We start from the raw sequence: 17,345 nt of genomic DNA, 5'->3' as shown, positions 1-17,345 counted from the left end.
GCAGTCCGGTCTTCTTGTTTTCTCAATGGGGCCGCTCGTGCCTGAGACCGGCTCCTGGTAGCTCCGCCACATCACGTGCCGATTCCAGCCAATCAGGAGGCTGGAATCGGCAATGGACCGCACAGAAGCCCTGCGGTCCACCGAGGGAGAAGATCCCGGCGGCCATCTTCAGCAGGTAAGTAAGAAGTCACCGGAGCGCGGGGATTCAGGTAAGCGCTGTGCGGTGTTCTTTTTTAACCCCTGCATCGGGGTTGTCTCGCGCCGAACGGGGGGGGGGGGGGGGGGGGTTGAAAAAAAAAAAAAACGTTTCGGCGCGGGACAACCCCTTTAAGGAAGTAAACAAGTGGCTCAGAGGTTGGTGTAGGAAGGAGAGATTTGGGTTCCTGCAGAACTGGTCTGACTTTGCAGTTGCCTACATGTTCTACTGTAGGAACGGCATGCATCTTAACAGTAAGGGGCAGCTGATGGGGGGGGGGGGGGGGGAGATGGCTAGAAGGTTTTGAGGAGTGTTTCAACTAGGGACTTGGGGGAAGAACAACCAGAGAGATAGAGTGGAAGATAATGTAGTCAATGATCTGGGACTAAGTAATGGAAATGGGGATGGAGCGGTGGGAGGAGTTAGTAAGGTTAGAACTGGCAGAACATTTAGTAGGGATACACCTAATATAAAAAATAACCAAAAACCTTTAAACTGTATGGTGACTGAAGCCCCATTTACACGCAACAATTATCGCTTAAAATTTGTTCAAACAATTGCATATGAGCGATAATCGTTGCGTGTAAATTTTACTATCGTTTACTCTTTGGCTGAACAATGATTTTAAGGTGAGCTTCAAATCCATTGCTCATTCAGAGAGTAGATAACACAGGCTGCAGGCTGTGTTTTCCATGGGAGTGGCTGATTACATTGCATTCAGCTGACAGTCTATGTGAGAACAAAGAAGATGATTGCAGAGCTCAGACCACCTGCTGTGATCTGCAAGCAGCTCCAGGAGGCTCGTTTACACATAAATGAAGATTATGTAACATGATCGCTAGAACTGTCAATCTTTCAATCATTTGAGAGATTGTCTTTGCGTGTAAATAAGCCTCAATACTAGAAGTCTGAAGATGAACTGGAAGTAATAATGTCTGAGGAAAACTATGACATAATGTGAATAACTGAGACCCAGTTTGACGAAATCTGTGATTGGGCAGTGAACTTACAGGGTTATAGTTTTTTCAGAAAAGATCATGGAAACAGGAAAGGGGGTGGGGATTGTCTTTATAATGAGTTCTGTTTAAAGCCCACACTATGGGAATATATGTGAGGAAAATGAACATGTGGAGTCTCTATGGGTAGAGATTAGAAATGAGCGAGCATACTCGTCCGAGCTTGATGCTCGTTCGAGTATTGGGGTGCTCGAGATGCTCGTTACTCGAGACGAGCACCACGCGGTACTCGTCTCGATTAAACGAGCACTGACCATTGAATTCAATGGAGCCGGCAATACAACCGGCTCCATTGAAAGCAATGGGCTGCCGGCGATCGCGGGATGAATTGTCGGGAAGGGCTTAAATATATAAGCCCTTCCCTGCAATTCATCCAGAAATGTGTAAAAATAAAAAATATATATATACTCACCTTGTCCCGGCAGAGGGAGTTCAACGCGGCTGGCCTGCAGTGGGTGTGAAGGGGGTGTGAGTCAGACATGCCCCTGATTGGCTCAGCGCTGAGCCAATCAGAGGCAGATCTCACTCACACCCATTCATGAATTCCTGAATGGGTGAGTGAATGCTGCCTCTGATTGGCTCAGCGCAGCTCTCAGCTGAATGACAGCAGTTCAGCACCACAGTGCAGGGGACAGCAGGAGAACACGCCGCTGTGCCCCGGCAGCTGAAGGGAGGTGAGTATCTATTTTTTTTGTTTTTTAAATCACTTTTAATTCATTTCCAGGGAATGGCTTATATGTAAAGTCCTTCCCTGAAAAAGAATTCAGGTGTGCCAGCGGACCATTGTCTTCAATGGAGTCGCCGGCAGCAGCAGCGGCTCCATTGAAGAGAATGCCTGCATTTTTATTCTTTTTTACACTAAAATCTTTCTTTTTCAGGTAAGGGCTTATATTTTTAAGCCCTTCCCGAAAATTCATCCCGAGCTCGCCGGCAGCCCATTGCTTTCAATGGAGCTGGCTGTATTGCCAGCTCCATTGAATTCAATGGGCTAACATCGTTCTTCCCTGCCACAGCTGTTACAGCTGTGGCAGAGGAGAACGATTGTTATGCTGACAGTGCGGGGGGGGGGGGGGGGTGCAGATCAGGGGACACCTTGGAAGTAGTGACCAAAGTATAATAAATTTCCACTTGTCTTTTAATAAGGAGTTTTATCGGGGAGCTACACAAATACTGTACTTTAGGAAGACAAAGATCAAACAGCTTAGAGATTCCTTTAACCTTATTGACTGGGATAATGTCCTCAGAAATAAGAGTACATACATTAAATGGGGCGTTTTTAAAACCATCTTAAATAGTCACTCTGAGCAGTTCATAACTTTCAAGACTTGTGACTGTAACAAGGGGGCGCCCTCTACGTCTAGAGGAAAGAAGGTTTCTACACCAACATAGAAGGGGGTTCTTTACGGTAAGAGCAGTGAGACTCTGGAACTCTTTGCCTGAGGATGTGGTAATGGTGAACTCAATAAAAGAGTATAGGAGGGGCCTGGTTGTCTTTTTTGAATGTTACTATATTACATGTTATAGTCACCAAATACTTCAGAACAGTCGGTCATCCAAGGATTATTCTGATTGAGAGATTGGAATTGGGAAGGAATTTTTTTCTCTCAAATGAGGAAAATTGGCTTCTACCTCTACATTGCAGGAAAATAGATTGAACTAGATGGAGTTATATCTTTTTTCAGCCAGGAACAGTAAAAAAATAAAACGCTAAAAATTAGTTGAAGGTTGATTGTTATATTGCTGTAACCCTATTGATGTAAAACTTCAATAAAAATTGTTGACATTAAAAAAATAAATAAAATACAACCCCCCACTCACCCACGGCGCCCCCCGAATCTTTTCACCCGAGTACAGAAGTACTTGAAAATCGCGGCGCTCGGGCGAAAAAGAGGCGTGGCCGAGTAGGCTCGCTCATCTCTAATGTTAACATTACGTTTTGCATTCTCAAAAGGCTAATCTGACAATGGCAAGTCAACCAGACATGTGAAAGTATTTAACAATGGGACAGTAAGCCCAGAAGAAGGAACCCAGGCATGAAGTCCAGAATATGGGACCCAAACTAAGGTCTGGAAGAAGGGACCCAAACAGAGGTCCAGGAAATGAGATACAACACAATGAAGTCTAGGAAACAGGACACGTTCTTAAGTCAATAATATGGGACGCACATTTAGGTGATCATCAGTTCTCAGAGTAGAAATCCACGAATGTATGCAGGATTTTCTCAAGGGGTGTGGTGGGGTGTTTCCTGCTAATACTGGCAGTGACAACTGGGTTATAACATGAAACTGCCCTCATATGTACCCCCACCCACACTCATGTCCTATAGGAGCAAGTCCTAATGTTTGTCTTCAGATTTAATTGTTGGACCCAACTGGATGCTCAATTGATACGTTGGAGATCATATTGTTGCATAGTCCCTAGTAATCTAAAATGCAATCAAATACAGCGCTACGCAATTTCTAACATTACATAGTGATTTCACAATAAAAAAAACATCAGGGCAAAGAGGAAAAGTCATTACAATGTAATATATACTCAAATAAACTGCCATGATTAAACTGAAGTCGTCTTTATAGCATGCATTGTAGTATACAAAAGCTTTATACATTCTGTCCTTCAAGTGCAGAACTTATGAGCTTCACGTAGCTGAACTGTTTAGCATGACAGACATGTTTCCTATGGATGGTGGAGTCAAACCATTCCTCGGAACCAACAGACTCATTAGTGCGAATACAAGCACAGCATAGGACAAAGGTTGCAGGACTTCGCTCACCTTCAACTGGTTGACAAATAATAATGGCACACCTCTTTACCTCACCCTCATTAGACTCTTGGTTCTAAGTTGCAAAAAGATGACTAAGCCGTTTTTCAACCATATCACCAACCAACCATAATCCCTACAGAGCTCTGCTGTTTTATTCCACGTTGGCATTGTGCCTGAACGGAAATGCACATAACTGTGTTCGAAACAGTAGATCATGAATTCTCAGTATGTACGAGAAGATTGAAATTTTGTGCAACTCTACAATATTGAATTACAATTATAGTTCTGGCTTCTCTACCTTTTGGGGAAAAAAATTATATGGTCAACATTAAAACCTAATGATATTATTGTTATGTGGAAAACTATAACCCCTTTATGATCACATAAAGTCTCATAATCTAAAGTATGCATTTTTTGTTAAATCAATAAAATAAATCTATGTCAAAGAAGCTAGAGATTTATCCAAACCTGGTAAGAAGCAAAAAAAGATAAAAGTATGATAAAGGAAATCATCTATACCTTTCAGGAGCATAGCTGGGGGGGAAGGCGAGGCATGTGCCCCGGGTGCAGTCAAGACTGAGGGAGACGGCTATAGCTTTGGTTCTATTGGTACTAATGGCATGCTTCTGGGCGTCCGCACAGAAAATCTGTGGCAAATTTGCCTTGTGTGGAAATTTCCATAGAGTATAGTCACACAGGGTGGAATTTGCTGTGGAGCGTCTGCAACATACATTCCTCAGCAGATCTGCAGCGCAAAATCCACGTCAAAATCCGCACCATTTGGTGAAGGTTTTGATGTGGATTTAACGTAAAATGCACCCCCTTATTTGAAGAGGTGGAATCTGTACCACAAATCTGCTGCAGCTAATTGACATACTGCAATTTAAATTCTGCACCACGTGTAAATTTCTGCATGGATTTTGGACAGGTTTACGCATTAACATTGCTGCAACTGTAAATGTTGCAAATTTTCTGTGCGGATGGTGAGACAGAAGAATCACAGCGTGTTCTATTTTCCTGTGAGTTCACAAAAATCCCACCCATTATTTTCAATGTGTGAGAAAAAAAAATTGAATTGCACTCCCATCACACTAAAAAAACGCATGTGAAAATCACATGTTCAGTAACACAATGCAATTTTCTTGCAAATCACATTGCACTTGCATACCAAATCAGTTTCACAAGCGTGATATTGGTCCGATAAACATATTGCGTTCACCCTAAGGGCAAGAACACACGGATGCATGTGCTAATACGCTCGCCTCTGTGAAGTGCATTAGTGCATCAACCAGGGTGGTTTTTTCAAACTCCACGCTACAGCGCATGAGATTGAAAAAAAGTGAGAAGATAGGTCCTAAATTTTTTTTCTCACACGTAGTATAACCGTGTGCAAGTAAGATAGGGCACGGCCTATTTTTTCTCATGCGTAGTAATAACGCACGGGAATCCTGATAGTGAAAATGAAACCAATGTACCATTTTGTCCCGCTATGCGACTGTGATTTTCACGGCCGCGTAACGGGACAAATTCACACCCATCTGTTTAGGCCCCAAGGACGGATTCAGACGAGCGTGGCTTTATTCCCTTATGCGGCCGTGATGATCACGGTTGCATAACGGGACAAAATCAAACCATTGGCTTCAATAGGATTTCAGTGGGTTCGTTTTCACTATCGGGATTCTCGCCTGTTAATTGTACATCCAAGAAAATATGAGACCTGTCCTATCTTTCTTGCACGTAGTACTGCATGTGGAAAAGATCGGGCGGGACCTATCTTACCACGTTTTTTTTTTAAACTCCTGTACTCTGGCGTAGAGTTTAAAAAGTCGGGCGAAGGGGAAGAAATTCCCCCCACTCAGGTGCAACTACGCTTCATGCCGGCGGGCGTAATTGCTTCTATACTTGTCTGAATCTGCCCTAAGATATGGGGAAATTCTCAAGGGGTAAGTCTGCCATAGGTTTTGGCGTGGAAACACAGTGTATTTGTTGCAGACTTCACAGATTTGCATTGCAAAGGGTGTAACCTGCATTGGAAATGCACAGCATAAGGGTTCATTCACACGAGTGTGAATACACGTGTAATTTTATGCGTGTGAGGGCAGATTCAGAGGAGCACAGGTGTAACTGCCAGATCGCAGGAGTTTGGAAGAAAACGCGGGCAGATAAGTGCTGTCCGATCTTCTCTGCATGCTGTGAATACGATTATCTGAAGCTGCTGTTGTGCACCGAAATAACCCTTTAAAATCAATGGGTTCATGCAATATATTAATAATTTTGGGTGTTTTTTTGCAGTTTGTAGAGGAGACTTTGAAAATCTCATCCGCTTTCCTCTTACTGTAAATGCACATTTTTCGTGCACAGCAAACCGCCCCGTGTGAACACAGCTAAAAGTACTATTTCCAGCACTACTCTTCCCCCGCCGATATAGTAACTTACTACTTCCTTGACTGATGAGTGCAGAAGTAAAGACACTTAGAAATGGAGACATCTCTCGGGAGAAGGAGCAGATGGAGGAAGCTTCAGTGCAGATGCTAATAGCACGTTCTGCCAGGATGGACTCCCTCCCATTGGTATATTAGTGCATTCTCTTTCACCAATGAAGCCATTAAAATAGTCACAGTACTGTAATCTACAACTAAAGCTAAAAAGATAAGAAAGCAAGACTGACAAAGCAATCCGGTCATGGTTGCAGTTGAAGAATATTTTGCATCCAGATAACCAGGCCCGTCTGCTGTTAATACGGACTTGCTATGCCCACTGCAGTCTCTGCTCGTGTTCCATTGCCCCTGGATACATGGAACGCTATACTCCCAGGAAGCTTTCTTCATGGTTTATTTCTGTCCAACACATGTGGGAAAACATCATGGGATGTCAGCATGTGCAAGCAGAGATAATATGGCTTGTCATCTGCAGATAGGACTTACTGTGATAGAAGTGGAGGATTTGCCTGTTATCACTCTACTACGCTCATTCCACTCGCTGTGCTCCTGTGGTGCGTCAACACAAAAAAGTGAGGAGCTGCCATAACCAGATGGCTCATAGGAAGAAGCTGACCAGAATATTCTTTAAAAATTAATCGGGTTATTAAAAGGTTTGCTGAACTTTGCACAATGAAAGTTAGACCGCAGCGCACTGTGCAAAATTTTTGGATATAAGCCATGCTCCTATCTACAGGCGACAAGCATTTACAAGACGTTATTCTGACTAACCTTTCAGAGGAGGTCCTCATGTGGCTCAGTGGTTAGCCCTGTTGTCTGTCAGATTTGAATCTGACAACATCTGCAGGGAGTTTGTATGTTCCTCCTGTGTTTCATAGTAATATAGTATGCAAGGCTGAAAAATGACAAATGTCCGTCCAGTTCAGCCTCTTTCCACGGCCCCTTGTTGATTCAGAGGAAGGCAAAAAAAAAACCCCAATGAGGCAGAACACAATTTACCCAATTTTTGGAGAAAAAAATTCCTTCCCGGCTCCATAATGATCGTCAGAATAATCCCTGGATCAACATTTGAAAGTTCCTACCTGACTCCAAGACCAGAAGTCGGAAGATACCCAGATCAACAACCCCTCTGGTTATTTAGCGTCTATATCCTCCAAAAAGACATCTAATCCCCTCTTAAACTCCTCCATTGATTTTGCCATCACCATGTCCTCAAGCAGAGAGTTTCACAGTCTCACTGCTCTTACAGTAAAGAACCCCCTTCTGTGTTGGTGATGTAACCTTCTTTCCTCTAAACGTAACAATCAGCTAAAGGCAGTGCTCCAGGGATAAAATAAAAAGGAAAACCATAGGATGTTTTTTTTTTGTTTTTTTTTTAAATCAAATCTCATTTTATTAGAGACTAACAAAGATATACATAACAGAAAAGTGCATCACATGACTTTTCAATATAGTTGTGCAGTCATCACAAAACTATCACAAACTTCAATGTACATTCGTCACAGATGTTTACAGAAAAAAAAAAGTTTTAACAAGAATAATGGTCATAGCTGATTTTACAGCCTTTTTACTATACACTGTGCCACGTGTGGCTCCCCCTTACGAACCATCAAACCCCGAAGGAGTTGCATATTTCCACGTCAACCAAGGTGGCCATAACTTAAGAAATGAATCACAAGACCAAGTCTCCTAGCTGGACATTTCTTCCAGGCGACAAATCTGAGACACTCTTGAGTGTCCACTCTGATATTGTGGGTGCATCTTTATTTAACCATTTCATGGGTATCAGTAGTTTTGCTGCACTAATCAGGTGCATATGCAGGTGCTTCTTGCCCAATGGTCAGTTTAACTCATTTTACAAATCTTATTCCCCTCGAGTAGTTCAATCTGAGCTCAGAATTTCTTGATGGTGGGACAGCTCCACCATATATGGAGCATTGTTCCTTTTCCCTGTCCACAACGCCAACAATTATCTGAGAATATCGAGTGTGATGGTGAGAAATTGGATCATAACTCACCCGAACGTGCCCAGACTTTCTGGAAAGGAAAGTCCGGGCACGCCACCGATCCTAGTAGGCAGTAATATCAACAAGGTTCCACTGGATTTATCAGCCCTGGTCCACCAGATATCCAATCACATGGAGAGCGCCCATGGGGATTACGAATGGAGGAATCGGATAACATATAAGAAAATTGGCAATAGTCAAAAAAGACCCCAGGGGATAATCAGTCAGAAGGGTTATCACCCCTGCGAAATAAGTACTTCACTTCTATTTAACCCTTCTGATTGATTATCCCCTGCACAGCTGGGTCTTTTTTTGACTATTGCCAATTTTTCTAGACGTAGAGTTCGCCCCATTGTTACAGTCACAGTCCTGGGTATAAACAGATCATGGGAGAGATCCTTGTATTGTCCCCTCATGTTATTTATATAGAACATAAAATCTCCATGCAGATGTTGTCCTTGGGCAGACTAGAACCTTGGATCCAAGCATTGCAAGGCAACAGTACTAAGAACGGAGCAACCATGCTACTTTATCCTTAAATAAATGATATAGTGCATACAATAAATATATGAACTATATAATTAAAGGTGATTAGAAGAAACCCACACAAATACAAGGAAAGCGGGAAACATACAAACTCCATGCAGATGTTGCCCTTAGTCAGATTTGAACCTAGAACCTCAGCACTGCAAGGGAACAATTAAAACCACTGAGTCAGCATTCCTACCCCTCACTAAAGTTCGAGTTTGCCACAAACAGAACTTTCAGCAAGGCTTGACCCAAAATGGGGTTTGACTGGTTTGGTTCGCTCAATAATAAAAATTTAAATCCATGCACAATATAGATTAAGAAGGAAATTAGAGTACCTGTTCATGACCCCCCACCACAGTAAGAATATTCCTGCGGATGGACACTAAGACATACAAAGGAGAACCGAAAAGAAACAGGAATCTTCTCCTGGTGGGTGGGGCATTACTAGTACCGTCTTCTGTTCCTAGGTGAATGTCCGCAGGACCCTTCTGAGGTAACATACCAGCTGACATTGTTCGGAAGGGTTGTGTTCGGCTCCAGTGATTTTTTTTTCATCAAGTCGGTCAGTTTTTCATCTATTTTATGATAACCGATTCATATGAATAACGTGAAGTTGGGAAATTTTATTCCTTTCCACTTCTCAAAGTACTGATAAGAAAAGCTGCACAGAGTGAGATCGGATGAATACGGAGGGTAAGACAAGGGTGTCATGCCGTTTTTTTGTCAAAAAATTTTAACACTCAGTGCTGTGTGGACAGGTGTGTTGTCATGATAGAAGAACCGGTCACTTGTTTGCCCATACAGCCCTGAGTGCTAAGCAATTTTTGACAAAATTTTTTATCACTCTCTGTATTCACCTGATCTTACACAGTGCAACTTTTTTTTACAAGTGCATATGAATCAGCCATCACAAAATAGGTGAAAAACAGCATAACTTGTTGAAAAAAAAATCACTCGAGCCGAGCACAACTTTCCCTAATAACTTTGGCTGGCATACCACCTCAGAAGGATTCCACAGACATTCACCTAGCGACTGAAGCCTGTACAAGTAATGCCTCGATCCCAGAATAAGATTTGTGTTTCTTTTGAGTACCCACTTGTATATGCTAAAGGACATTCATCCTGACACCAGGGCTGAGTTTCATGCTGAAATATATTTGGCGCCAAAGCACAGGAAAGGTTTCAGCAGTGTTCTCTTCTGGTGGATTTTGGCAGCAACCTGGAGTCTTGACATCTTTGCTCTGAGTTCTGGATGTCCTTCCTTTTTTCAGAAGCCTAATGGACTTTCTGAAAGAGTTGGCCGGTATGGTTGAAAATCAAATCCAGGTATTTTTAAGTAATTACTAAAATTCCACCTTCAGTTAATGAAACCATCATCCCCAACAACCTAGGGCAAGATGTCACAAGAAGATGGCACCATCTTGCTATTTGTATTGATGCGCCATTGTGTCTGGATAAACATGGTCATAGCCTCTTGTTCTGCTCATCGGAGCACGTTATTGGACCCGCACTAATGACATGTGGATGACCTAAGAAAAAAATGTAATCAATACAATTTCCAATATCACCTGGAGTGCTATAGCATATTTTGTGATGCTCACATTTAATGTTTGGCTAGCCCAGGAAATGCAAAGAAAATTTCTTGCAGAGTAATCACATCCTATGTCTTCTTGAACGTTCCTATAAGAGCCGGGAACCTATTGCATAAAATACTGAGATTATGGTTGTAAAGATTAGATTTTGCCACTGTGCAGAGTTTAACATATACATTTTTCATGAAGTTAGTTTCCTGCATGTAATTGTAATCTGGAGTGGGAGTAAAAAAAGCATTCGATATTCCTAAGTCAATTTTTATTCAATATTATGTTAACAAAATATTCTTATAGATTCTTTAGTTAAAATTTTTCATTTACCATAAAAATAAGTAATTTGGCAGTGCAGACTGCTTACTAGACATATTCGGTAAGAGTTCTACTGGGTCACAGAATTTTACAACTTCCACATTTTGCATTGCTCCAGGAAGAGTATCAGTAAGTGCCAGACTGCCCTGAGCCAATTCTTTGGTTATATAAAGGCATTCCTTGAATGCTGTAAGACAGACATTGATGACTACAAACTTGAGACCTACATATATCTTGGCACCTTCTATATTTCTGAAGGGTGCCTCAGCTCTCCTCCAAGATATGGCATGAAATGTGAGTGTAATATTAGAGCCATCAGCCTTTTCACAATTAGATCTTCTAAAATTAGACTTATGACCCTGTAGTGCAGCATAAAATCAAGTGAGCAAGTTTTCCATAAATCCACATTAGAATGGGAAAATCCAGAAATCTGAGTGACTTTGAGCGAGGTTTGGTCATCAATGCTAGACTAGTTTTGGTCAGGATTTCATACACTGCTGACTATGTGGGATTTTCTTTAGCAACGGTGAGGAGAGTATACAGAGAATGGTGAGATCAAGGAAGAAAATCCAATGAAGTGGAATCCCGTGAACATTAACAATTTGTCAACAAAAGGGGTCAGAGATGGCAACGTTCTGACAACCAGCAGGTGCACAGTCAAGCAAATTACAGTTGAGTAAAACACTGGTGTCCAAATAAAGTGGCCGAATGCACTACTCGTTGTTCCTTAGCATAGAGGAGTTATATCAGCAGATGACCAGTTCCACCGCCATTACTGTCTAAGATAAATAGAAAAGCAAGAAAAACATTGCCTGGCAGGATAAATCCAGATTTCTTTTGCACCATGCTAATACAAGGAGCACCATGCTAAACAAGGAGCAGAATTCGGTGCAACCAGCATGAATCGATGAACCCTTCCTGTTAGAGGTCAACAGTTCGGGCTGCTGGAGGTGGAGAAATAATGTGGGGAATGTTTTATTCTGATTCCCATGAACAGACGCCAAGACTCCTGAAAAACTAGGAGGTTCAATACTCTATAGATTGATGACTCTAACAAAATAGACATTCAGTGTATTATTTTGCAGCATTTGCTTATGTCATTTCCTTTTTTCTCAGTTTTAGACCCAGTCAAGCTCAACTTAGAGCTCAAGCTTGTTTTCAGTCCCATCTAAGGGAATTATATGACTCACATACTTGTACTCCCATTGGAGTGACAGCGAGTCAGGTGACATATACATCTATAAAAGCTGCACAGTATTGCTTATACTAACTCATAGGGTTGAGGGTAGAATTTGCTGAAGAACGTCCTTTAGCACTGATGCAATTATAAGAATTTCCTTGTAAGAATTTTTGATTAAACTTAATGTCATAATTAAGATTTAATTTAATTAAATTAAAAGAATCCCATGAAGCAAAGAATAAACCATACTGGCAAAACATATGTTTATTCAGCAGGAATGGGTTATATTGTGTCTTATAATAAACAGATTTAATTAAAATTGTGCTTACTAACATAAAAAAATAGTAAAAGTAAACACAAATATTAGTGGTTTCCAGTTGTGAATTCTAGACTTATTTTTACATTAAATTCCTAATAAAATGTGATAGTTTGTTTAAAGTATAAATGTTATGTTTGTAGCTGCTATCGCCCAGGTTAGGTCCTTAAGGGCTCAGTCACACGGGCGGTTTGACGCACTAATTTTTTAACGCATAACTGATGCATTCAAAAATTTGCGTGACCTAAGCCGGCTCAAAAAGGGTTTAGTCAAACGGTGTTTTGACCCTCAAAAAAAGCACTACCTGCTATCCCCTGTTGCGGCTGTGACAGCTGCAGCAGGGGAATTCTTGGATGTAAAACCCCTGGATGCGACAGAACACAGAACACCATTTTGCCGCAGTTACATGCGTTCTGCGAACCGGTGTCCTATCATTTTCGCTGCAGGCATTTTTCTACATGTAAAATTCGCACATGTGATCGCTGCCATTGAAAAGCATTGGTTCTATCTAGTGCGAATTTTTTGATGTGCGGAAAAACGCATGTTAAAAAGCCCATGTGACTAAGCCCTAAAGGGTTTTTTGGGGCAAAAACTATTCATCAATTGTTAATTGCCGGGTACCAAGCATTCGGGATACCCAGTGATGAGCTGATCATGCATCATAGGGGATGGGAGCAGATGTGCTCTAGCTGGCTTCACTCCCCTTGAAATCAATGGGAGCTGAAATGGCTATTACACTATTGCTACAATCCTTTGTGTCGGAGATGGAAATGGCGGAAGTATAATAGTCGGTTTCATCTTTAGGGTGGATTCAGACGACCGTATATCAGCTCGGTTTTCACGCCAAGCCGATATACAGTGTCCTTGTCTGCAGGAGGGGGGGGGGGGATAGAAGAGCCAGGAGCAGGAACTGAGCTCCCGCCCCTTCCCCGCCACTTTAAATGAAATGAGTGGAAAGCCTAAGGTTCTGTTCACATCCACATTGTGATTTCTGACACAGTGCCGGATGCATTATACAACAGATCCCAATGGTGCCTGATGGACCATATTGACTTATAGTGTATTGGTTTCTGCTGAGGAATTTGCCATTGTGATGCCATAAATAGTGCTGCATGCCCACCAGAAACATAACTTGAAGCTTCTGGGCCCCAATGCAAAATCTGTAACAGGGTCCCCAACTATAATGCTTTATTCATAGTACTGGGCTCCCTATATGGAGAGGAGAGGCCTTATGGGCCCCCTAAGGCTCCTGGGCCCGGGTGCAACTGCATCTCCTGCATCCCCTATATTTATGCCCCTGATGCCCACATCACATGGGCACAGATTGCAGTGTCATCCTGAAAGCATCACAAGTAATCACAGTGAACATTACAGCACAACTAAGTTGCATCCTGCTGAAGTTCTTGTGATTGTCATGATGTGATTGCAGCACCTTGCTACTCACAGCGCGACTACATTCACTTTCATTACTTGTGATGCTTTCAGGTTGACGCTGAAATGTTTGTTTGTGCTAAGAGTCAACGAGTAGCACTAAGCTGACTGATATATATGTAGAATAAAGGACAAGCCTTGAAAACGCCTTATTCATTGTACCATTTATGTGTGGCTCAATGTATTACACAATCAGCTTTTTTTCAGAAATAGCCGCGTTGTCCTGGGTGGAGCTTATAATCTAGTTTCCCTACCTCAGGCACACATGTCAGAGCCAATTATGTCACGTCTGCTGTTTACATTGAATCACTGGGTCAAAAGCAAAATGCCAGAGAAATATTACATGAGCTGTGTTTGTATACGAGTATTTCTCGGACCGCTTGTTTACATATTAAAATTGGATGTATCTATATATCTATCTATGATTTCTTTATGTAAAAACTATCACTTATCCACTTCTCTCATATCTATCTATCTATCTATCATCTTTTTATTCTTACTTTATCCATATATCTATCTATCTCATATCTATCTATCTATCTAATATCTATCTATCTAATATCTATCTCTCTCATATCTATCTATCTATCTATCTATCTAATATCTATCTATCTAATATCTATCTCTCTCATATCTATCTATCGCATATCTATCTATCTATCTCATATCTATCTATCTATCTATCTATCTATCTATCTATCTATCTATCTCATATCTATCTATCTATCTATCTATCTAATATCTATCTATCTAATATCTATCTCTCATATCTATCTATCGCATATCTATCTATCTATCTATCTATCTATCTATCTATCTATCTATCTATCTATCTATCTATCTATCGCATATCTATCTCATATCTATTTATCTATCTATCTATCTCATATCTAACTATCTATCTCATATCTATCTATCTATCTCATATCTATCTATCTATCTATCTCATATCTATCTATCTATCTATCTATCTATCTCATATCTATCTATCTATCTATCTATCTATCTATCTATCTCATATCTATCTATCTCATATCTATCTATCTATCTATCTATCTATCTATCTATCTATCTATCTATCTATCTATCTATCTATCTCATATCTATCTATCTATCTATATCTATCTATCTATCTATCTATCTATCTATCTATCTATCTATCTATCTATCTCATATCTATTTATCTATCTATCTATCTCATATCTAACTATCTATCTCATATCTATCTAGCTATCTATCTCATATCTATTTATCTATCTATCTATCTCATATCTATCTATCTATCTATCTATCTATCTATCTATCTATCTATCTATCTCATATCTATCTATCTATCTCATATCTATCTATCTATCTATCTATCTCATATCTATCTATCTATCTATCTATCTATCTATCTATCGCATATCTATCTATCTCCTATCTATCTATCTATCTATCTATCTATCTCATATCTATCTATCTATCTATCTATCTATCTATCTATCTATCTATCTCATATCTATCTATCTATCTCATATCTATCTATCTATCTATCTATCTCATATCTATCTATCTATCTCATATCTATCTATCTATCTATCTATCTCATATCTATCTCATATCTATCTATCTATCTATCTATCTCATATCTATCTATCTATCTATCTATCTCATATCTATCTATCTATCTATCTATCTCATATCTATCTACCTATCTATCTATCTATCTATCTCATATCTATCTATCTATTTATCTCATATCTATCTATCTCATATCTATATATCTATCTATCTCATATCTATCTATCTATCTATCTATCTATCTATCTATCTATCTATCTCATTTCTAGCTCATCTGAATATTTTTTCCTGCTTAATATAAAATTAGCAGTATCTGCTACATGTTCATTGTTTTCTCTTTCACAAATTTCTATGAATGAGGTGAAATCCAAAATCCCATTCAGCAGCTATGAGATCTCATTAGAGTAAATATATGCCAGATGGTTGTTAGCAGCCTGTGGACCAAAAGGAAAAGTTAAATGACAGTAATAACAAATAAAAATAAATCAGTTGAAAATGGCAGGATGATTTAGTTAGAGAAGTATAAAACTATAAAAATAACCTTATTTACTCGGAAGAAAACATTCTTTGTTGCAGATGATTGCTTAATTTTCATGACAACCCCTGTTTTGTCAAAGAAAAATGAAATATAGATTTTGCATAAATTAATAGTACAGGTCAATATAAAAAACCTTGTAATACAAAATATGAGCAGAAAATTCTTCTTTCCCCCCTTATCAGAACCATTTCCTCTTCCACCCGCCCTCCTCAGTTACTCAATTACACTAATAAACTCCATTGTGATAGATAAGACTGACTAACAGCTAACTGAAAGATCAGGTTACTTGCTGCCTATAGAGGTCTATGTAGAGGCAGAATGAGGAAAGTGAGAGAGAAGGAGAGAGAAGCACACACATATGGTGCTGCAGCTAATGGTAAGTGCTTTATTGTCTCACACCTATTGGATTCACATCTACACTGTGCAGTACTTCTCTAGAATTTCCCCCATGTTGTTGATGCTTCTGTATAAGCAAGATATTGTGATAGGGGAGCAAAATCTCCTCTTCTATATGTATACAGTGTATATGAGACACAAAAACATAGTCTAAATTCACCTTTAGGGCTGTTGTAGCATCTTACTGATGCTGGGTGGGAGCCACAGGTGTAGCCGCCATGCAGATCTGGAGAGGTAATCCGGGACAAGCCAGCATGATCTCTGTATGCAGTACAGAAGGATGAGGCAGGTAACGTAGTCCAATGTAAAGCAAGAAGTCAGCATCTGGTGGTCACGGGATGTAGTACAGCAGAATGAGTTGGGTAGCATTGTCGGGAAGGAAGCTAAGAGTCATTATCAGGAAGTTTTCAAGTCACTACTAGTGGAGAAGTAGGAGAAGAACTAGATCAAGGCTTTGAAGCACAGTAATCATGCAAAGAGTGGGTGGAAGGGCCAGGCTTATAAAGGAAGTGCTAATTAGCAGCAGGACAGGGCCAGGACAGAGAGGCAGGAATTAGATCAGGAGCCAACATGCTGCCATTACAAAATGCCAACATGGGGGCCTGAGGGCACCCTACAACAGCAATCATGTGACTCCTAGAATACCGTTAATAGCTGATTCTTCAAACTAAGCTACTTAGACTCCTTAACGTACCAAATGAAATTACAATCAACATTACTTCTGTAGCTTATATAACAACAATGTAAAAAAAACACCTCAATATCTGGCAGTCCCATGGGTTGGCACAGTATGGAAAAATGATGACTAAACAAAGTGGAATGGCGTACAACAAAATATGGCATGAACATCTATATTGTGATTAAAATCATGGCTGATGTAAATTAATGTGAGTGCCAAGCAGTGGGTTTCCATGCAGAATAGGTGTTGATGATGATGATACGAACCGTGACTCCAGCATGGTTGCACAGTGTATCAGAGTGAGATGTGAAGACGCTGATCTGTCTGCTTCTGTAAGTGAGCTGCTCGAAATAGTGTTTGCTAGTGTTTGCAGATGTATCCACTGTAGTG

The sequence above is a fragment of the Eleutherodactylus coqui genome, chromosome 8, assembly GCF_035609145.1.
Source record: "Eleutherodactylus coqui strain aEleCoq1 chromosome 8, aEleCoq1.hap1, whole genome shotgun sequence".
NCBI lineage: Eukaryota > Metazoa > Chordata > Amphibia > Anura > Eleutherodactylidae > Eleutherodactylus > Eleutherodactylus coqui.
This window is presented reverse-complemented; position numbering follows the sequence as displayed.